At 48.2% G+C, this 24,635-nt stretch overlaps 1 protein-coding gene across 1 annotated transcript in view; it reads right to left on the minus strand.

Moving 5' to 3' along the window:
• The window catches only part of BTBD2 (BTB domain containing 2), a 38,312-nt gene that overhangs the window by 10,011 nt on the left and 3,666 nt on the right, over positions 1-24,635 (minus strand). The gene's annotated exons all lie outside the window — the stretch shown is intronic.

Raw genomic sequence — 24,635 nt, forward strand, 5'->3', positions numbered from 1 at the left:
GACATCCATCCACTGGCCTTCCACCATCCCCCACTCCTCTGTCCATCCGTCTGTCCTCTCTTCCTCTATCCATCCATCATCCACCCTCCTTCCACCCACCCATCCCCCATCCCCCCAATGTGACATCCATCCATCCAACACTGACCCACCCCATCCACCCACCGTCCTTCCACCATCCCCCGCTCCTCTGTCCATCCATCTCTTCCTCTATCCATCCATCATCTACCCTCCTTCCACCCACCCACCTCCCATCCCCCCAACCTGACATCCATCCACCGTCAGCCATCCTAGCCATCCATCCACCCTCCATTCACCCAACCAGTGGATGTAGCTGGGTCCTAAGTGAATGAGAACACCCTTGTAAGAGACAGAAAAGGACGCAGAGACAGCCAGCCATGCAGAGACGGAGGCAGAGAGGGCAGCGATGTGGCCACAAGCCCAGGAACATTTGGGGCCACCAGAGCTGGGACACACAAGGCAGGCTCCTCCCCCCAGAACCCTCAGAGGGAGTGTGGCCCTGCCAACACCCTGATTTGGGTCTCTGGCCTACAGAACCATGACAGAGTAAACTGGTGCTGCTCTAAACCCCGGTTCTGGGCCTCTGTCACGTGACCCCAGGACACTGATGCACTGGGCTGCTCCCACTGCGTGTGCTCAGAAACCCGCCGTAGAGCTGGTGGCTCTGTCCCAGGGATGCTGTGTCCCCAGGTGACACAGTGATGCCCATGCTGTTCCATAAATGACAGCCTTTCCGTTTGTGTTCGTCCTCCTCCCCTCCTACAGGGAGTCTTTTACAGGACCCAGAGGCAGGGGCGGAGACCACCAAGCTCACCCTGACGGCCCAGGTCTGTCTGCTGAGAGACTCTGCCCCCCCCGTGCCCTGCGTGGTGCACCTCAGGGCCCCAGACAGGCCCGTCCTGGTCCTAGGCTGGGCCTGTTCCCGCCACACTCAGCCTGTTCAGATCCTCATGAGGTCCGACCACCAGGCCCACTTCTGGGCTCCTGTGCGCCCCCACCCGTCTCTCCCTGCGTCTGCAACTCTTCCTTCTAGCTTTAAAACCATCCTCGTGAGTGCAGATCCAAACCACAGGCACACCTCTCCCGGCACGGCTGGCATCAAGAAGACGGACAGTCACAAGTGCGACTGTCCTCACCCCGTCAGGACGCCGCCAGCCAATGAGAGGCCCAGAAGGGCCCTCCTGGGGAGGCCGACCCAGCAGCAGGCCTGCCCACTCGAGCACTAGGTCTCTGTGCTCCTTAAAGTGTCTCCAGACTCTGCCAAAGGTGCCTCGGTAGCACAAGGGTTAGGCACTGAGCTGCTAACGGAAAGGAGGGCAGTTCTGTGGGGGAGAGACCTAGCAAAACGCTCCCGGAAAGACTGCAGTCGAGGAGATCCCCCAGAGCCGCTCTACTCTGTCACACAGGGTCGCCGGGAGCTGGAACCAACTTAACGGCACCAACAGAGACGTGTTGAGCTTCACACCCGGACCGGTCACCAACGTCCAGGTAAACAGTGAAGCACGTGGGCCTGGGAAGCAGTGCCACCACTGTGGAGAACGGTACAGCACGTCCTTAGAAAGCTGGAAATGGAAATATCACATGGTCCAGCAATTCTCTACCTGCTCTCTGTCCCAGAGAATAAGAGCCGTGACACGAACAGATACACTCGCTGTTTACAGCTGCAGAGAGACGCAGACAAGCCGTGTGCCCAGCCGCGGGGGAACGAACCCACACACTGGCCCCCACACACGACGGGACCTACGCAACGCTAGAGAACAGCGACAGTCTGCAAAACATCTCACAACGTGGGTGACCCTGGAGGGCGCTCTGCTGAGTGAGGTCAGTCAGCCACTAAAGCACAAGCACCGTATGAGACCAACCACTGGAAAAAGTCAGGGAAGGGTTTCACAGAGGAAGAAATAGTCTTTGATGGTGACCAGGGCTGGGGAGGAAGGGAAGGTAAACCACTACCTGGAGGGGAGACACGTGTTCACTGGGGTAAAGGGGAAAGAAAAATAATAATAAGAGAAACACTGAAGAAAAAGAAGTGGTCAACGATCTCACTGTACTTGGATCCACAATCAACACCCACGGAAGCAGCAGTCGAGAAATTAATCGTCATATTGCACCGGGCAAATCTGCTACAAAGACCGCTCTAAAGTCTGAAAAAGCAGAGATGTCACTCTTATTACTAAGGAGTTGGGGGCTCCAGTCACAGTCCTTTCAACCTCCTGATGCGCATGTGAAGGCTGGACAGTGAGCAGGGGGCGTGGTGCAGTGGGTTCCTGGCACAGCGTCTCTAGCCACAGTCTTCGTAACCCCCCCTCACTACCAGAGGGGCCATGGAAGTAACGAGGGCAGAGCTCCATGCTGGGGCTGGCTAGTCGTGTCACTCTGCCAGGCTCAGGATGAGCCTCCTAGGGGCAGAGGGGGTCTCACCACCGTCAGGAGAGAAGAGCCCGAGGGGGAACACGTCCTTGGACCCGAGATCCCTGAGCTGGACTCCACGGCAGGGACGCCCCGGCAGACAGACGCCTGGCAGAGACAGAGGCCCCGGCGGAGAGACGGTGGCAGGGGAACCAGGAGCACGAGACCCGCGGTGGGCGGTGGGCTTCTCTGGCCCACAGAGCGAGGAGGCCGAGTGCCCTCGGGCAGGAGGCCTGCGGACAAGGGCGGCGCATGTGAGCACACTCTCCGCGGAGCTGAGGAGCTCGCTAACACCTGCCTGAGCAGGGCAGAGGCCAGGCCGAGAGGCCGAGGGCACAGCAGAGGGGAGACCGTCCTGATCAAATAACTGTGTCTTGAGTGTGTTCCTGAACTTGAACTGTAGCCTGTTACTTCCCTAATAAACCCCATAATCTTGAGTTTCGTGAGTTCTGTGTGACCACTGCAATGAATTATCGAACCCAGCAGAGAAGCAGTGAGTGCCGTAGGAGGGGTGGCGGGTGTCAGAGTCTGTAAAAAGGTTGGAGGGTGGCAGCATGCTGGCCTTATAGGATGCAGCCTGGGCGGCTGCGGTGACTCTGTTTCCTCCTCGTGAGGCTGGAGGAGGTCAGAAGATGCTGCCTCCACGTCCTTTTTGCAGAAAAATCAAAGAAGAAACGATGCACTTCAATGGTGGTTTTGGTGAAGAGCACTGAAAATGCCGCGGGCTGCCACAAGAGCGAACAACCCCGTGCGGAAGCGGTGCAGCCCATGAGCCGTGCAGGCAGCACGGCGAGACCTCGCGCCACGCGCCTGGCCAGTGCTGTCCGGAGGCGTCGGTCCCCGGAGAAGGACATCCCGCTCGGTAACATCAAGGGTCAGTGAAAAAGAGGAAGACCCTCACCTAGATGGACTGACAAGCGGCTGCAACGTCCCCATTAGTGAGAGGATGGCGCGGGCCGGGCAGCGCTCTGTGGTCACATATTGGGTGGCTCTGGGTCGGAGCCACTCGACGAGAGCAAACAACAAGGAGGGATCCGTGGTCGCCACGGCTGGGGGGGGGGCGGCACTGAGTGACAGAGCCCAGGGCTGCGGCTCAGCAGCCCACAGGGCACAGCATGGCCTTGCTCGGCACCGCACAACCCACCCTCCATGGTACACGCTGCATCCAACGGAAGGGCCCAGGGCTCATCTGAGCCACGGCCGATTCCAGGGCTGGGGTGGGGAAACTGCCAATGAGCAAAGCATCCTACGGTGCCAGAGGGTCAAGAGGCACTCCAGAGATGATGCGAAAATGTGGAAGGCCACAGCAGCCGACTATAGGGGGCTCCCAGAGGCCACAGCGGGACTAGGTGAGCACGTGCGTAATGGCAGTACTGGGTAACAACCCCGGGTAGAACACATCCCTCCACGTGACATCCAGGACAGAAGGCAGGGAGGAGCATGGGAGAGGGCAGCACTTCCTTCTAACAGAATGCTAACCAATAATCGCAGACGGGGCAACAGAAACAGGAGACCACAGGGAACACCGTAGAAATCACAGTGCCAGGCGAGACGCCATGGCAGCACCCTGAGACTGCTGGGCCCAAGTCCCTGGAGGAGGGCGTCGTGCTTGGTCAAGCAGAGGCAGCGACGCGGAGGAAGGCGGCGGACACAGTGGCTGCAAGGGCCGGCTCAAGCGGAACGACGACCGTCAGGCTGGGGCAGGACCAGGCCGCGCTCGGCTCAGGCACACAGGGGTCGCTGTGAGTCGGCACGCCGAACACAAGGACATGATGAGAAACACTTAGCTCGTCTCAGAGAACCGCTCCCAAAGAGCTGTGAATCGCAAAGGGGGACAGCAGCGTTACCGCAGACAGCCCGGAGGACACTATCTCACCAGCTGGAGGGGGCCCGCAGCCCGCACCTCCTGACTCGCTGCACTGACTAGGACACAGCACTGCTTCTTTCTAGAGTCAAAGCCACGAACAGGGTGACAGGACAAGGCCAGAAAGCAGCCCACACAAACAGAAGCCGGGCAGAGCCGCAGTGGCCATACTCTGGGGCGGGGTCATTACTAGGGAAAAGGGACGTTTCAGAACAGGTGTAGATCTGAGAGAAGGAAACATCTGGTAAGGGTGATATCCAGAATATATACGGAACTCCCATCGCTTACCCACAGAAGACAACACAGTCAGCAAACGGGCAAGGAAATTACACAGGCATTCCACCAAAGATCCACTGCCCGGCCCACGTAGACGCCCCTCACCACCACCATTAAACAGAAAGATTTGGAAAAGGCGGGTGGGAACAAGTGTACAACTTGAAGAATGTCAGTAATGTCACTGAACTATACACGTAGAAGTTGCTGAATTGGCGAGTGTCTTCTGTACATTTCACCACAATGGTGACAAAAAAGTCAAATAGAACTACCATATGACCTAGCAATGCCAGTCTTCAGCACATACCTAAAGGTCTTGAAAGCAGGGACTTAAAACAGATACGTGTACACTAACGTTCACTGCAGCCAAAAGGTGGAAACAACCGAGTGTCCCCTGATGAATGGATGGGTAAATGGGGCGTGATGCATGTACACGATGGAACACAACTCAGCCACAAAGAGAAATGCAGGTCTGACACCGCCCACCCCATGCAAGCACCCTGAAACATGACACTGAGTGAGAGAGGCCCCGCTACCGGGCCAAAACTGTACGGCCCACTCAGGTGAAACAACCAGCACAGGTCAGAAAGGAGAGATGGGACGGCACCGGGAAGTGTGTACATTACAACAAATAAAAGGAATGACATTCCAGTACACGCTACAGCACGGACAAACTCTGAAAACACACTCGGTGAAAGAAGCCGGTCACAAAAACACTGTACTGTATAAATCCATTCCTACGAAATGCCCAGAATGGGCAAATCCAGAGACGGAAATGAGACGAGTGGTTGCCAGGGCAGGGGAGGCGGATGGGAGCGCCTGCCTGACAGACACAGGACTTCATTCCAGGACAATGAACGTTCCGTGACTAGAAGAGCTGGCGGTTGCACAGCATGTGAGTGAACTAAATACCACTGACCTGTTGACTTAAAAATGTCTGATCTTATGTTGTGTGAACTCATGTCATTGTTAAAAATACAGAAAACTAAGAGCAAATCACTCCCAGAGTGAGAACGAAGGAAATAACATGGATCAGAGCAGAAACAAGTGAACCAGGTAACAGAGACTGCACAGAGTCCAGGAGGCTAACGGGCCGTCTCTGTGAAAATCCAACACAGCTGCTAAAACGTGAGCCAGACCCCTCGGAAGGAGCACGCAAACTACTCACATGTGGTCTGAAGGGCACTTCACTGACGGCCCGCAGAAATGAGCAGAACTTGAAGAAAATATGTGAACAACCATGACGGTTTAGGGTGCGTGTCGACTTGGCTGGGCCGTGGTTCAGCAGTTAGGATGCAGTCACCGCCCGTGAGGAGATCTGCTCTGAGCAAGCCATTAGCTGAAAGGGAGTTTCCTCGAGGGTGTGGTCTGCACCTAGTGCATGTGCACGTTCTGGCGAAGCTCTCGCGGTTTTTGCTTCATCAGGATCCTGCATGCGGCTCCTCATCTTCTGACTCCAGCTCCCTGGACCCGAGTCAGTGGCCGGCCATGCTGCCCAACGATCTTGGGACATCGGCCTCTGCCACCTGTGAGCTGGCAGCCCGCCTTAGATTCAGCGCCTCCGCAGCCAGCAGTCTGCCACCTGCCAATCTTAGATTCACCAGCCAATCTTAATTTCATCAGCCCCTGCAGCTCCGCTGAGTTAGGAGATGCCTCCAGCCTAGCATGTGACCCATGGAGTTGGACCTGGCAGCCTCTACAACCACGCGAGCTATCTCCTGAGCTAAACCTCTCCACACACACTCCTACATAAGCTTTGCTGGTTCTGCTCCGCTAGGGAACCCGGCCTAAGACAACAACTCTATGCCAACAAATGAGGCAACTAGGACGAAATGGCCTAAGTCCGAGAAAAACAAGAACCATTAAAACTGACTCATGAAGTCAAAGTCTTATTTAAATAAGCACACAACAGGAAAAGAAAATGAATGAATAATTTAAAAGAATACCAGAAAAATGTTTAATTGTGTTTTATTGACTACGCAAAAGCATTAAGCTGTGTGGATCATAACAAATTATGGGTAACATTGAGAAGAATGGGAATTCCAGAACACCGCATTGTGCTCATGAGGAACTGTACAAAGACCAAGAGGCTGTGCTTCAAACACAAGGGGGTGCTGCATGGGTTAAAATCAGAAAAGGTGTGTGTCAGCGTTGTATCCTTTCAATCCGTATGCTGAGCAAATAATGCGAGAAGCTGGACTATATGAAGGAGAACATGGCATCAGGATTGGAGGAAGACTATTAACAACCGCGGTATGCAGAGGACACAACCTTGTTTGCTAAAAGCTAGGAGGACTTGAGGCACTTACAGATGAAGATCAGTGTACAGTCTGCTGTGTGGATCATACCTCGACAAAGAGAAAACAAAAACTCTCACAGCTGGACCAATAAGCAGCATCCTGATAAATGAAGAAAAGACTGAAGTTGTCAAAGATCTTGTATTACTTGGTTCCACAATCAACACCCATGGAAGCAATAGTCAAGAAATCAGACGATGAACTCCACTGGGCAAATCTGCTGCAAAAGACTGCTTTAACACGCTGAAGAGCAAAGACATCTCTTTGAAGACTAAGGTGTGCTAACCCAAGCCATGGTGTGTTCAATCGCCTCTTTCACACGTGAGAGCTGGACAATGACTACAGAAGACTGAAGAAGAGGTGACGCCTTTGAGCTGCGGTGCTGGCAAGGACCACTGTAAGAACCATGGCGCCAGCAGAAGGAACAGTACTGTCCTGGAGGAAGTGCAGCCGGAATGCTCCCTGGAAGCAAGAACGGCCAGACTTCGTCTCACCTACTTTGGTCATGTTGTCAGACCATTGCCTGGAGAAGGATGTCGTGCTTGGTAAAGTGGAGGGTTGGCGAAAGAGGGGGAGGCCCTCAAAACGAGATGGACTGACCCAGTGGCTGCACTGATGGGCTCAGGTACAGCAGGGATTGTGAGGCTGGAGCAGGACCAGGAAGGGTTTCGTTCTGTTGTACACAGGGTCACTATGAGTTGGAGGTGACTCGATGATACCTAACAACAACAACAATTTAAAATCTCCCCACAAAAAGAAAAATCCACATGGCCTTATTGTGGAGAATCTACCAAATATTTAAGAAGACTCAGCAGCAGCCCTACGCAAACTCTTTCAAACACTAGAGGAAGGGTGAACAGTTCCCAACTCGTTTGATAAGCCCAGTGTTCCTCTGATGCTAAAGCCAGACAAAGACATTATTGGAACTGTCATCCATGGCTGATGGAATTGTAAAATGGTGCAGCCACTACGGAAAATGGTCCAGCAGCTTCTGGAAATGCTGAGCACAGAGTTGCTTCTTCAAGATGCAGAAATTCTGCTCCTAGGTATTTACTCAAGGGAAAGGCAAACACACATCCACGTCGAGTTTTGTCCGTGAGTGTCCACAGCCCACAGAAGCCTGAGTCCAAACAGCAACAAACCAGAAACAACCCAAGACCCGTTGGACGGTGACTGAGTAGACAAACTGTGGTCCAGCCATACAACGGAGTACAATTCAGCAATGAAAAGGGACGAAGTACTTAGCAACACAAAGACAGACCACCCAATACAAAAATGGGCAAAGGCCCTCAATAGACATTCCACCAGAGAATTAGGTGATGCAACCACTGGCCTCTGCTTGTCTGGAGCAATAGAGAATGAAGGGAACCAAAGACTCAAAGAAGAGAACAGCTCACCAGACAAATGGCCCACACGAACCACGGCCTCTTCTAGCCTGAGACCAGAGGAGCTAGATGGTGCCTGGCTACCACCACCGACCGTTCTGCACAGGGACACAACAGAAGGGCCCTGACAGAATGGGAGAAAGATGTAGAACAAAACTCAAACTCCTAACAAAGGCCAGACCTGCTGGACCAATAGAGACCAGAGGAGCCCCTGAGACTACTGCCCTAAGATACCCTTTGAATTTGGAACCAAAGCTATTTCTGGAGGTCACCTTTCAGCCAAATAATTAATTGGCTTATCATGCCTGTGAATGAAGTACTCCCTTAGACAGTCAACCATATAAAACTAACACTTAGCCAAAAGCAAAGCTGAGAGGCACAGAGGGAATGGAAAGCTAGATCAATGAAACAGAATAAAGGGCCTGGAAGAACAAAAATGCTGACACGTCGTGAAAACTATACCCAATGTCGTGGAGCAATCTGTGTGAGAGCTGCTAAATGGGAACCTGATCTGCTGTGTGAACTGTCATCTAAAACAAGAGGGAACTGAAGAAGAAATACACGGGGCCAACAAGCACATGAAAAGATGTTCGACACAATCAGCACTGTTGTCAGGGGCCGTCGAGTCGCCTCTGACGCACAGGGCCCCATGGGACGGAAGAGAACAGCCTGGCTGAGTTTTCTGGAGTGCAGTCGTCACAAGAGGGACTGCTAGTTCTTTTCTCTGTGGAGCTGCTCGAGGGGTTCAATCCATCAACCTTTCGGTAAGCAGCAAGTGCTTAACCGCTGTGGCACCAAGGCTCATTGTTAGCCATTGTTGTTGTCAGGCGCTACTGAGTTCACGCTCACAGTGACCCCACGTACAGCCGAGAAACACTGCCTGGTCCTGGGCCGTCCTCACGACCTTCGCTGTGCGTGAGCCCACTGTGGCAGCCACCGAGCCAGTCCACCTTGTTGAGGGTCTTCCTCTTTGTTGTTGACCCTCTACTTTACCAAGCGTGATGTCCTTCTCCAGGGACTGGTCCCTCTGGTAACACGTCCACGGAACGTGAGACGGAGTCTCGCCATCCTTCCTTCCAAGGGGCATCCTGCACGTGCTTCCTCCAGGCCAGGTCTGTTCATTCGCCTGCCAGTCCACGGCACAGTCAGCATCTCTGCCAACTCCACAATCCCATACGCCAGTTCTCCCTTCGTCACTGTCCAGCTCTCACACGCATTACACGACTGAAAACGCCATGGCGTGGGTGAGGCGCGCTTTAATCCTCAAAGTGGTATCTGCTTTTTGACACTTTAAAGAGGTCTTTTGCAGCAGATCTGCCCAATGCAATATGTCACTTGATTTCCTGACTGCCGCTTCCATGGGCATTGACTGTGGATCCAAGTCAAATGAAATCCTTGACAACTGCAATCTTTTTCTGTTTATCATGATGTTGCTTATTGGTCCAGTTGTGAGGACTTCTGTTTGGAAAAATACGGACTATTAGTCAGCTGCAAAGAGGAATGGAGTCCCGATACCAGAACACGGATGAACGCTGAAACCTTCACGCAGTACAGACTCAGCCAGCAAAGGGAAAACATTGCAGGAGCCCACCTGTACGTTTCTAGGACCGGCAAGTGTACAGAGTCCAGAGTTTACTGTGGTTCCCAGGGGGTGGAGGAAGGGCCAAAGCAGGAATTATTCCTTAGGGGACACTGAGCTTCTGTTAAGGGTAATGGGACAGTGTGGAAACAGATGATGGTGCTGGCTGAACAGCACAACACACGTAACTAATGACCCAGGAGTGTGCGCAGGAAGAGTGCTGAAAAGGCCAGTGACTGGTCACACTCATATTTACCGCAATTCTCAAAGTCCAGATAAAAAGGGATGGAGCGTGGACACGTGTGACATGGAAGAACCTCAAAAACATTACCTTAAATCAAAAAAGGCAGACACAGGACCCCACAGGGCACGATTCCAAGCCTATAAACTTTCTGAAACTGGCAAAACTACAGACATAAAGCAGATCCCCGAACTGCCTGCGCTGGGAGATGGCATGACTGCAAATCAGCAAAAGGGACCCTTTTGGGGTCACAGCAATACTCTAAGGGGCCCTGGTGGTGCGACAGGTAAATGCTCAGCTGCTACCTGAAAAGTTAGTGATCTGAATCCAGCCAATGGATCCTCTGGAGTAAGACCTGGCAGTCTGCTCCCATAGAGAGTGACAGCCTTGGAAACCCCCTGGGGGGCAGTTCCACTCTGTCCTCCGGGCACATGGGTCGGAATCGACTGGATGGCAATAACAACCGCAATATTCTAAACTGGACTGTGGTCATTACCACACAACTGTATAAACTCCTCAAATGAAATCCAGTAGAGATCCTGAGGGTTTAAACAACAATTAACAGATTCACTTCACTAGAAAGATAACCTTTTCCCTCCAGACCACCAAGCACACACGTTCTTTTCAGATGCATATGGAACATTCATGAAAACTACCATGACCTAAACTGCAGAGAACCTCTCAATAAATTTCAAGGAGTAGGAACCACACAAGCCATGTTTTTATCCTTAATGTAATCAAGGTAGAAATGAACAATAAGGACAACATATCCAAATGGTAATGTGCCATTTTAAACACTTACTAGAGTGAAGAAGACTGTGAATTATCAACTATTCCAAAATGGACGATGTGGTGGTGAAGTTTGTGCGTCAACTTGGCTGGACCTGGTTGAGTGTTTGGGCAGCTGGATGTAGTTATTCCCTGTGGTGAGATTGGTAATTAACTCCATGGTGGAATCTATTGGAGCACCTGAGTAGCTGCTTTGGGTATGTGGTCTGCTTCCCATATATAAGCAGCAGTTTGGGAATGGTCTCTAGCTTATGGCATGGTTGAACCGTGCATGTAGCTGTGTTGTTGGTCAGCAGCCTGCCATGCTCTGCTGACCTTGGGACTTTCAATGGACTTGAATGAATGACCTGCTGTGTGCTTTGGTAACATCGGGACTGTGCCTTTTTTACTTGCCCACCTCGGGGTTGTTAGTCTCAGCAGCCAGCAGCTGTCTGAGAGAAGAGAAGCCTCCAGCTTCAGTGGGCCGGGAGCAGAAGGCAGAACTGAAGCCCAAGGTTAAGGGGCTTTCACTTAGCCCCTAGAGCCTGGCACTCTGAATTCAGACTTAAAGCTTCCAAAACTGCAAAAGAATAAACTCCTATTTGCTCAAGCCATCTCATTTGTAGTCATTCTTGTCAGAGCAGCACTAGGTCACCAGAACAGACAATGAGAACACTTTATGTCAAAACCTGGGGCACAGCCAAAGCTGTACTCAGAGGAAAATTCTTAACCTTAAATACTTTGTGAAGGATTAAAAATAAATGAAATTTGGGGAAAATTTACCAGTTCCTCAGAACATTTAACAGAGGACCATCATATGACCCAGCAACCCCAGTCCTAGGTATGTGCCCAAACATCTGAAAGTGGGAGCACATAAGGGCATATGCCTGCTCACTGCAGCACTGTTCAGAACAGCCAAAAGGTGGAGGCAGCCCACGTGTCCAACGACAGGTGATAGAGAAACATGTGGCCCATCCACACAATGGACCAGTACTCAGTCATAAAGAGAAATGAAGTCCTGACACACGCCACAACATGGATGAACCTTAAAAACATGAAACATGGCAGATACACAAGGATACATATTGTATGATCACACTTACGTGAAATGTCCAGAAAATCCAGAGAGACAGAAAGTAAATGAGTGGCTACCAGGGGTTGGGGTAGGGGCAGGAGGGTGGGGTGGAGCTGGGCTGGGGGGCAGGGGGGCAGGGCAAGTGAGACTGGGCTGGGCCAGGCTGGGAAAAGACTGGGGTGGGGATGAGGCTGCACTGGGATGGGGCAGGGCTGGGGCCAGGTGGATAATTACTGCTTCACTGGGACAGAGTTTCTGTTTAGGATGATGAAGAGTGTTAGAAAAAAATACTAGTGATGGTGGCATTGTTGTTGTTGTTGTTGTTATGTGCCGTCGAGTTGTCTCCAAGTCATAGTGACCTTAAGTACAACAGAATGAAACACTGCCCGGTCCTGCACCAGCCTCATGATCCCTGCTACACCTGAGCCCATCGCTGCAGCCACCCTGTCAGCCCATCTCATTGAGGGCCTTCCCCTCTTTCGGTGACCCTCCACTTTACCAAGCATGACATCCTTCTCCATGGAATGGTCTCTTCTGATAACATGACCAAAGGAGGTGAGACGAAGTCTGGCCATTCTCACCTCCAAGGAGAATTCGGCTGCACTTCTTCCAGGACACATCTGTTAGGCCTTTTAGCAGCCCACAGACTTTGAGCATTCTTCACCAACACCACAGCTCAAAAGCATTGACTCTTCCTTGAACTTCCTTATTCATTGTTCAGCTCTCACATGCACATGAGGCAACTGAAAATACCATGGCTTGAGTTAGGCGCCTCCTAGTCTTCAAGGAGGTATCTTTGCTATTCAGCCCTTGAGAGAGGCCTTTTGCAGCAGATTTCCCCAATGCAATGTCTTTTGATGTCCTGACTGCTGCTTCCATTGGTGTTGATTGTAGAACCACTTAACATGAAGTCTTTGACAACTTCAATGTTTTCTCCATCATGATGCCGCTTATTGGTCCAGTTGTGAAGATTTTTGGTTTCTTTATGTTGAGGTATGGAGCTCTGGTAGTGTAATGCCTAAGGTACTTGACTGCTAACCAGAAGGCTGGTAGTTCAAACCCACCAGCCACTCTTTGGAAGGAAGGTTGGGCAGTTTACTTCCATAGTGATATTGCCTCAGAAACCCAAGAAGGGGTCATTATGAATTGGCTCCGACTCAACGGCACACAACAACAACAACAATGGCTAATGAAGGAGCTCTGGTGGAGTAGTGCCTAAGGCATCCGACTGCTGATCTGGTGGCATAGTGCCTAAGGCATTTGACTGCTAACCAGAAGGCTGGCAGTTCAAACCCATGAGCCACTCCTCAGAAGACTTGGGAAATCTATTTCTGTAGTGATACTGCCTCGGAAACCCAAGGAGGGGTCGCTATGAATTGGGTACGACTCGACGGCACATAACAACAACATATTGAGGTGTAATTCATACTGCAGGCTTTAATCTTTAATTTTCATCAGTAAGTGCTCTAAGTCATCCTCACTTTCAGTAAGCAAAGTTATGTCATCTGTGTATCGCAGGCTGTTAATAAGCCTTCCTCCAATCCTGATGCCATGTTCTTCTTCATATAGTCCAGCTTCTCGGATTTGCTCAGGACACAAGTTGAGTTGTTGTTGTTGTTGAGTGCCGTCGAGTCGTTTCCGACTCATAGCGACCCCATGCACAGCTGGCCCGGTCCCGTGCCAGCTCCACGATCCTTGCTATACTTGAGCCCACTGTCCCAGCCACCGTGTCAATCCACCTTGTCGAAGGTCTTCCCCTCCTTCGTCAACCCTCCACCTTACCAAGCATGACATCCTTCTCCAGGGAATGGTCCCCTCTGACAACATGACCAAAGCAGGTGAGAAGAAGTCTGGCCATCCTCACTTCCAAGGAGCATCTCAGCTGCACTTCCTCCAGGACAGATCTGTTAGCTCTTTTGGCAGTCCACGGTACCTTCAGCATTCTTCGCCAGCACCACAACTCAAAAGCATCAACTCTTCTTCGGTCTTCCATATTAATTATCAAGCTCTCACATGCATAGCAGGCGAAATATCATGGCTTGTGTCAGACGCACCTTAGTCCTCAAGGAGACATCCTTGCTCCTCAGCACTTGAAAGAGTTCCTTCGTAGCTGATTTGCCCGGTGCTACACGTTGTCTAATGTCCTGACTGCTGCTTCCATTGGCATCGACTGTAGAACCAAGCAATGTGAATTCTTTGACAACTTCAATCTTTTCTCCATTTATCGTGATGCTGCTTACTGGTCCAGTTGTGAGGATCTTTGTCTTCTTTATATTGAGAAGTAATCCATACTGCAGACTGTGTTCCTTAATCTTCATCAGTAAGTGCCTCAAGTCATCCTCACTTTCAGCAAGCAAAGTTGTATCATCAGCATATCTCAGGTTGTTAATGATTCTTCCTCCGATCCTGATGCCACATTTTTCTTCATATAGTCCAGCTTCTCGGATTATGTGCTCAGCATATAGATTAAATAAGTATGGGGAAAGGATATAATCCTGACACACTCCCTTCCTGATTTTAAACCATGCAGTGTTCCCTTGTTCTGTTACAACAACAGCCTCCTGGTCAAGGTACAGGTTCCTCATGAGTACAATGAAATGTTCTGGAATTCCCATTCTTCTCAATGTTACCCATAATTTGTTATGATCCACACAATCAAATGTCTTTGCATAGTCAATAAAACACAAGTACATCTTTCTGGCATTCTTTGCTTTGAGCCAAGACCCATCTGACATCAGCTATGCTATCCTTTGTTCCACATCCCTTTCTGAATCCAGCTTGCATTTCTGGAAGTTCTCTGACAATATACTGCTGCAACCGTTTTTGAATTATCTTCAGTGAGATTTTAATTGCATGTGATATTATTAATGATATTGTTTAATAACTTCCACATTCTGTGAGATCACCTTTCTTTGGAATGGGTACAAATATGGATCTCTCCTAGTCAGCTGGCCAGGTAGCTGTCTTCCAAATCTCTTGACATAACCCAGTGAGCACCTCCTGTGGGGCATCCATTTGTTGAAACATCTCAATGAGTATTCTATCAATTCCTGGAGTCTTGTTCTTCAACAGTTCCTTCAGTGCAGCTTTGACTTCTTCCTTCGATGCCATTGGTTCTCGAACCACCTCCTGAAATGGATGTTGTTGTCGTTCCTAAGTGCCATCAAGTTGTCTCCGACTCACAGTGACCCCATGTACAGCAAAATGAAACACCGCCCGATCCTGAGCCAGCTCCATGATTCTTGCTACACTTGAGCCCATCACCACCGCCACCGTGTCAATCCACCTTGTTGAGGGCCTTCCCCTCTTCTGTCGACCCTCCACCTTACCAAGCATGACATCCTTCTCCAAGGATGGTCCCTTCTGACATCATGATCAAAGTATGTGAGATGAAGTCTGGCCATTCTCACCTCCAAGGAGCATTCTGGCTGCACTTACTCCAGGACAGACCTGTTAGTTCTTTTAGCAGTCCACGGTACTTTCAACATTCTTCACCAACACCACAGCTCAAAAGCATCAACTCTTTTTCGGTCTTCCTTACTCATCATCCAGCTCTCGCATGCACATGAGGCAACTGAAAATACCATGGCTTGTATCAGGCGCACCTTAGTCTTCAAGGAGACATCTTTGCTCTTCAGCACTTGAAAGAGGTCCTTTGCAACAGATTTGCCCAGTGCTCTACATCATCTGATGTCCTGACTGCTGCTTCCATTGGCGTCGATTGTAGAACCAAGCAATGTGAAGTCTTTGACAACCTCAATCTTTTCTCCATTTATCGTGATGCTGCTTATAGGTCCAGTTGTGAGGATTTTTGTTTTCTTTATATTGAGATGTAATCCATACTGCAGACTGTAGTCTTCAATCTTCATCATAAGTACCTCAAGTCATCCTCACTTTCAGCAAGCAAAGTTGGGTCGTCAGCGTATTGCAGGTTGTTAATGATTCTTCCTCCAATCCTGATGCCACGTTTCTCTTCATATAGTCCAACTTCTCGGATTATTTGCTCAGCATACAGATTGAATAAATATGCAGAAAGGATACAACCCTGACGCACTCCCTTCTTGACTTTAAACCATGCCGTGTTCCCTTTTCCTGTTTGAACGACAACCTCCTGGTCTATGTACAGGTTCCACATGAATACATGTGTTCTGGAATAAGTGTTCTGAAATTCCCATTCCTCTCAATGTTAGCCACAATTTGTTAGGATCCACACAATCAAATGCTTTTGCATAGTCAGTAAAACACAAGTAAACATCTTTCTGGTATTCTGTGCTTTCAGCCAAGATCCATCTGACATCAGCAATGATATCTCTCATTCCATGTCCTCTTCTGAATCTAGTCTGCACCTCTGGAAGTTCTCTGTCAATATACCACTGCAATCATTTTTGAATTATCTTCAGTAACATTTTACATGTGTGCGATATTAATGATATTGTTCAATCATTTCCACATTCTGTGGCATCACCTTTCTTTGGAATGGGTACAAATATGGATCTCTTCCAGTCAGTTGGCCAGGTAGCTGTCTTCCAAATCTCTTGACATAACCGAGTGAGTGCCTCCAGCGGGGCATCCGTATGTTGAAACATCTCAGTGGGTATTCCGTCAATTCCTGGAGCCTTGTTCCTCGCCAATTCCCTCAGTGCAGCTGAAATGGATGATCACCTACCAATTCTTTTTGGTATACTGACTCTGTGTATTCCACTCATCTTCTTTTGATGTTTCCTGCATCATTCAACATATTACGCATGGAATCGTTCAATATTGCAATTCGAGGCTTAATTTTTTTCTTCAGTTCTTTTAGCTTGAGAAATGCTGAGTGTGTTTTGGTTTTGGTTTTGGTTTTCCAACTCCAACTCTTGGTACATCTCATTATAGTAACTGGCTTTGTCTGCTCCAGCTGCTTCTTTGAGATCTTCTGTTCAGCTCTTTGATCCTGTCGATTCTCCCGTCTGTTCTGGCTGCTCTCTGCTCAAGGGCAAGTTTCAGGGTCTCCTCTGATGGAGGCTAACTCCGCAAATAAAATTAATGTCACTGAATTGTACATTTACAAATGGTTAAAATGGCCAGTTTTATGTCATATGTGTTTTATTATAATAGAAAAAAGTGAAATAAACATACAACTGTAACAGAAAAAGAAACAAAATAAACCAAAGGGTGGGGGAGAGCAAATTTTAAAAGCAGAAATAAATGAAACTGACAAATAAGAGCTACTAAATAAAACCATAGGCTGGTTCTTTGAAAATAGACACATTCCTTCCAAATCCTACCAAGGGTAAGAAAGAGACAAACAAAAATAGAAAACATCCCAAATGAGACAAAGGCGCCGAATACCACTGCTGAGCTTTTAAAATTATAAAGTGTACAATCACAATAGAACACTACCAACAAGTTTGAGGACATGATACCAAAGTCCACATGGAATGGGAGACCTTCTAGGAAAGTGCACACATTGTGCAAAAAGAGAATAAATGGCTCTCCATGCACTCCTCAGAAGCAGCACTCAGGACATCAGACGACCTACTGCGCCTGCCACAAAGGACCTCTGCAGAGTGCTAACGGGCAAGGATGCCGCTGTGACGACTCACGAGGGCCAGGCCCCAGCCGGGGTTTCTCCAATCGCCTCAGGTGCACGTGAAGCTGGACACGAGAAAGGAAGACCAACGACCTGATGTGTTCAAACTGCAGCCCCCAGAACGGGCCTAGGCAGCGAGGGTGCCGAGACTTCAGCTCGCGTACTTCAATCACGTCATCGGGAAGGGCCAGTCCCAGGAAAAGATCATCCTACTTGGAGAAGTGGAGGTTGCCTCCATGAGATGGATGGGCAGAGCGGCCCCCGCACGTGCCCTCAGTCACGGTGACAGCACAGGACTGGGCTGTGTCCGTTCCTGCACACGAGCAGCCCGGACTGGGGCCAATGCAGCACACTAGGAACAATAGGGAAATGGCTCGACCGCTATGGAAAACAGAATGGTACGTCCTCTGCAAGCCAGAAGCACAGACCCCTAGGATCTAGCAGTCCCACCCCTAGGCGCACACCTGGAGACCCACCAGCAGTGACACAGACACGAGCACACCCATGTTCATCGCAGCTACTCACAACCCCAGAAAGACGGAAACAACCTATGTGCCCAGGAATGGATGAATGGATACACAAAATGTAGTATACACAAAGTGGGATACTATGCAGCCATGAAGAATAACAATGAGTCCTCAAAACACGACATGGATGAATCTGGAGGATGTTACAGTAAGTGAAATCAGTCAATCACAAAAAGACAAATACTGTATGATCCCACTCTTATAAGAAAACAAGAACAGACACACAAAGAGAGATCCCCACTCAGTGGTGGTCACCAAGGGTGGGTAAGTGGGAAGCACCCCTGAGACAGCAGGTATTTGTTAGTTTGGTGACAGGAATGGGAGCATCAAATGTGGGTGAAGTGCACACGGCTGGATCACAGTCAAGGATGTAACTGAGACAAGAGGAAACTACGTTTTGGGTAAAGGGTATGACAAATACATATAGCTTTGCAACAACAACCAAAAATATGCATGTGGTTACAAAATATGTGTATAGGCACAGGTGTGTGGTATGAAGATGTGCGTACATATAGCACAGTGGTTAAAGTGCTAAGTGGCAAACCGAAAGGTTTTTTTTGAACCCACCAGCTTCACAGGAGAAAGATGTGGCAGTCTGCTTCTGTAAAGACTTACAGCCTTGAAAACTCTATGGGGCAGTTCTACTCTGTCTTACAGAGTTGCTGTGAGTCGGAACTGACAGCAGTGGGTCTGGTTTTCACGTGTGCCATGATGGATGTATTTATCTATAGGCATGTGTACACAGAGGTACAGTGTTCATGCATGTGTATCATATATATAATAAATCACACGGGGCACACAGGTAGAGATACATCTCAGATGTAACCAAACGACTCTTGAGACTGTTTTTCTAAGTGTGCACGCTTAGGACCCTAGTTTTATGGGATAATTCAATTAATTGGTGTAATATAAAGTGTATGTTCTATGTCCCAAAGTGACGAACAGTGTCTGAGTTCTCAAAAACTAGCAAGTGGCCATCTAAGACATAACTACTAGTCTCCACTTGTCCTAAACCAAAGAGAAAGAAGAGAAGCAAAGACCCAGAGAAGAAACTAGTCTACAGGGCTAACAGCCCACATGAACCACAGCCTCATCTACCCTGAGACTAGAAGAACTAGATGGTGCCCGGCCACCACTACTGACCATGCTCATCAGAACCACAACAGATGGATGCTGATAGAAAGGGAGAAAAATGTGGAACAGAACTCAAATTCTCAAAATTTGACTCACTGGACAGGTTGAGACTAGAGGATTCCCCAAGACTATCTCCCTGAGATACTCTTTAAACCTTAAAACAAACTTATCTCTTGAGGTCATCTTTTCCTTAAACAATAGACTGACTCATAAAAGAAGGGACATCACCCACAAGGACTGAGCTCCTTTACAAAATCATCTACAGGAGACCAAATGGTCGAAAATTAAAGCAGACATGAGAAGGTCAGGAGGCAGGGAAACCAGAAGACTCAAAATGGTACAACCAAAACAGAAAGGTGATAGACTGAAAAAAAAATAACCAATATCACTGAATGATCTGTGTAAAAAAAAACACTGCCACTGAGTGGATTCTAACTCACAGCAACCCTTTGGACAGAGTAGAACTGCCCCACAGGGTTTCTAAGGCTGTAAATCTATATGGAAGCAAAGCCCAAACCAAACCCACTGCCCTAGAGTTGATTCTGACTCACAGTGGCCCTAGATGACAGGGCTTCCAAGGCTATAAATCTTTATAAAAGCAGACTGTTTCATCTTTTTCCTGTAGCTAGTGGGTCTGAGCTGCAGACCTTTTGGTTAACAGCCAAATAAATTGTTAAATGGGAACCTAATTTGCTACATAAATTTTTACCTTAAACACAGTATCATCATCAACAACAATGCTACAATAAAAGATTACATCCCAAAATAGACACCAGGACCTGATGGTTTTACTGATGACTTTTATAAAACTTTGAAAGAACTGAAGAATGCCTGTTACATCTAAATTGTGGCCCAGAATATACAAGAAAACTTTCCAATCTACTCTACGTAGCTGGCAATGCCTTGGTTTGAAAGCTTCACCGAAAGGCTCCGAAAGAGAAAAATATGGACCGCCTAGGAACATCCATGTAAAATCATAGTAACATAGCTGTAAGGGAACCTAGCAATGTATTACTCAAGCATTTTGCTGAAATACATCAAAGATGACAACAGGATATTCTGGACTGGCTCGACAACAGACAATCTATGTGTGCAATCAGCTCCACAAAGCAGCCCTGGAAGTGTAATGGTTAAGCATTTGGCTGCAAATCGAAGGCATGCAGTTTAAACCCACCAGTGGCTCTGTGGGAGAAAGACTTGTCAATCTGCACCTGTAAAGGGCACAGCCTGTGGAACCCTAGAGGGCAGTCTACTCTGTCACACGGGGTTGCCTGAGTCTGAAGGAACTCGATGGCACCCACCACCAACAATCAGCTTCACCAACTGATGAAAAGAGAAAATTCAAGGGACATGCTGACAGACACCATACAAGCTCTTGATAGCACACTTACACTCGAGAAGACCTGTCAGGCAACCAGGAATAGACAGAAACATCCTTATTGCACTAAGGAGAACTTATCAGAAACCAGTAGTGAGACTTCTGGTAAGATGGTAGAACAGACAGACAAGCTACACAGACTCTCTTCATCAAAGAAAAGAGAAACCAACTGACACAGATACAAAGATAATTCTGGAGCCCTGAGCTTTGAAAGGGAGGAAACAGAAGTGAGTTAAATATCAACTAGTAGAGAACCGGAAGAAAACAGTGAATAAGGAGACAAACGGAGCTGTGGATTGTCAGTGAGCCTGACGGCACAGACAGTTTGAATATTTCCAAGTGGTGTTAGGACCTGGGCAAGAACCTAAAAATCAGCCTTGCTTGCCAAGGGCTGCACAGACAACCTCACAGGTGGCTGATGGTAGCAAGCAGACAGCAAATAAAGAGACAAACTGAGCTGTAGACTTTCAGCTGTCCTGAGGGTGCAGCCATATTGAACATTTATAAGCAGTGCAGCCCTCTTGGATATTTAAAGGGGCAGCATTCGGATCCCAGCAACCCACGAATAGGTTCCACTTGCCGAGGACACTAAGAGCAACCACGCTGGAGGCTGGTGACTGGAAAGGAGAGGGGTGGTGAGTGCCTAAGTGCTGCCAACTAGGAAACAGAGGAGCACAGCACCCTGCTACTCAGACACATCCAAACAAAACAAAGGGAAACACTGTGGGCAAATCATGCCAACACACAACCACCAATTAAAGATAAATACAACATCACAGTGTCTCAGAGACACCTGACCACCACAGTCCACACAAAGAAGCAAGATAAAGTAGCAGAAACAAGGGACCAGGATACAGACCCAGAAAACATCCCTGAAGAAGCAGCAGCACCGGAACTCCCTGAGAAGGAATTCAAAAGAAATATATTTAGGTACCTTCAACAGACTGAGAGACAGATCACAGAAAACACGTACAAAATTAAGGAAAACAAAGACAAAACCCTAGAACAATTTGGAAGACAATACAAAAACAAAATGACAAAATAAACAAAAAATTAAAAACGTTACAAAATCTACAGATAGAAATCCAGAAGATTAATACCAAAATTTCAGAAATAGGTAACACATTAAAAGGGCAAAGGAGCAGAATTGAATCAATGGAAGACAGAATTAGTGAGATTGAAGACAAGTACCTCAATACTACTTTAAGGGTTCAATCAGAAAAAAGATCAAAACGAAATGAAGAAAGCCTAAGGTTCATGTGGGATACCTTCGAGAGGAATAACCTACGTGTAATCAGAATTCCAGAACAGGAATAACCACAAAGAAAGAAAACTGTCGAAGATTTGCTGGAAGAGAATATTCCTGATATGATCAAAGACAGGAATATATCCATTCAAGAAGTGCAATGAACCCCAAACGGGACACACTGCAAAAGAAAATCACCAAGACACATCATCACCAAACTCACCAAAACAAGACAAAGAAAAGAATCCTGAAAGCAGCACGGAGAAAACGAAAAGTTACCTACAAGGGGCAACCAGTAAGAGTAAGCTCAGATACCTCGGCAGAACCCGTACAGGTGAGGAGGCAATGGGATGGTATATATAAAACCCTGTAGGAGAAAAATTTCCAACCAAGAATTATCTACCCAGCAAAAGTGCCCCTCAAATATGATGGTGAAATGAGGACATTTCCAGATAAGCAGAAATTAAGATAATTTGCTAAAACCAGACCAACTTAACTGGAGATGCTAAAGGGAGTCCTTTGGACAAAGAACCAACAACAGCAAACAACAACTGGCCATTAACACACATGATGACATAACCCAGGAACCAACCCAGTGATAGAAATATGCAAAGTAAAATAAACTTACAAGACTGTAAACAGGGAACCAGAGACATCAATTATCAAATGAGTACAACTCCAAGCCAAAAAGAGGGAAAAACACAGTATAGTCATAGAACTTCTCAATGGTGAGGAAGTCAAGACAATTACAAGATAGAACAGACTGTTCTAAACTTGGGAAAAAAATTATAAATCACAGGATAAACTCAAAGAAAAACAATAAACCTTCACATCAAAATAAAAAAGAAGAGAAACACAAATACGTAGCAAATACTAAAACAACAGAGGAAGGCAGTATCATGATTCATAAACAAAATGAGCTCAGCGCAGAAAACTATACAGAACAAAGAACTCAGCAACACCAGGAAAAAAGACAGCAAGGAATTCACACTTGTCAGTAACTACACTGACGGTCAATGGATTAAAGGCAGAAACCATCAGCAATGACCCCACTTTATCAGACACAGGAGTGGCCTGCTACTGCCTGGTATGTAACAATATCCTGGAGGTGGGGGGGCGGGTAAAAAACGCAGGAAGAAGAAAAAAGTAAACAAAAGGTGGGACTGTGTAAGTGATCTGCCTACCCATGACTCTCTAACTTGGAAGGCCAAGGGCAGATGGCCCGATGCCGCAGCTACTAGCCTCACGTGGCTACTGAAAGCTACGTTAGTTAAAATTCAGTAACACTTAAAATCCGGTTTCTTGGTTGCACTGGTCACGTTTCAAGTGTCAGTGTGACAAGTGGTGTCGCAGATCTAGAGCATTCTCAACACCACAGAGAATTCTATTGGGTCATGCTGGTCTGGGAGAGTCAATGGAAAAGTATTAAAACTTAGGAAAGGTTCAGAAAGGAATAGTTCAAATCAGACAAAAATAAACGTGCAAAAATCTACAGCTTTCCTAAAAAGATGCTGTTGACGCTATCCACAATGGAAAACTTACAGAACTACTGAGTAAAATTTAGTAATAAATGTCAAGATCTGTATGAAGTAAAGGGAGCTCTGGTAGCACAGTGCCTAAGGCACTTGATTGCTAACCAGAAGGCTGGTGGTTCAAACCCACCAGCCACTCCTCAGAAGGAAGGTTGGGCAATCTACTTCCGTAATGATGCCACCTCAGAAAACCACCTCAGAAAACCAAGGAGGGATCGCTGTAAGTCAGGTCCAACTCGACAGGGCCGAGTTGAGTTTTATATGAAGAAAACTACACAACTTTCCTAAAAGCACAAAAACTGTCCTGGATAATGGGAAAGATCCTGTTTCCAGGTACCCTTCATACTCTGAACGGTCAGCTCTCTTTGCATGTGACAAGTTGACTTTAAGGATCAGAAAAAAATAATAAGCCAGGGGGTCAACAACCACAGTCCCCATGGATCAAATCTGGCCCACCGTTTGTTCTTATAAATAAAGTTTTATTGGACCACAGTCACCTCAATCATTAACGTTTTGTCTACAGCTGCTGTTGTGCTGCTACAACCAAGTAAGAGAACTGCGACAGAGACCGTGCGGCCTGCTGACTGCATACACTATCCAGCCCTTTACAGACTCCGTTGATCGCGTGCTGGCATGTAAGTGCCAGGAGAGGTTTTCTGTCGCATTCACCACCTCACCCCCACAGCCAGCACCATGCCCCAGTAAATATCTGATAGCTGGACAGATGGGTGAATGATGCTTGATCGTGGGAGAGTAAGTCGTGTGAGAACAGCTAAAAAGTTCTGACAAAGACTTAACAATCAGGCTGCACTTGGTCGACAGTTCTCAAAGCTATTGGGACTGTGTTCCGAACTGTGATATGAAGATACACAGAGCACTAAACAACACAGCAGAGACCCTGGGACAGGCCAGGTCAGTCTGGCTGGGGCTCAGTGCCTCTGCTCCAGAGCCCTCCAGTGACTCCTGCCACACCTCACAGCTCATCGGTCACTCCCCACTTCTGGCCTTGCTGTGGCTCCCCACGCCCCGCTCCTCTGGCCTTGAGACCGCCGCATCATGAAGCCTGGAACCCTGCGCTCCCCACCGTCTCCACACACTTCACTTGCTGTTACTCGCTCAGAGCAAGCTCCCTGGAACAGATCAGTCCTGGCATCACTCCCAGGACCCCTATCTCCCTCCACTACTCCTGGAAACCCTAACTAGATGTTACGTCTCTCCTAAGGCATTTAACCTCCGCCTCCTGCCAGACTGCAAGCTCCATGAAGACCAGGCCCCCTCCCACTTCTCTCTGGGGGTCTCCACCTTCTCAAGCAAACACACTCCAGCACCATCAGGCA

This window comes from Orycteropus afer, unplaced genomic scaffold, assembly GCF_000298275.1.
Source record: "Orycteropus afer afer isolate SDZICR_OR568_19922 unplaced genomic scaffold, OryAfe1.0 scaffold00466, whole genome shotgun sequence".
In the NCBI taxonomy this organism is placed as follows: Eukaryota; Metazoa; Chordata; class Mammalia; order Tubulidentata; family Orycteropodidae; genus Orycteropus; species Orycteropus afer.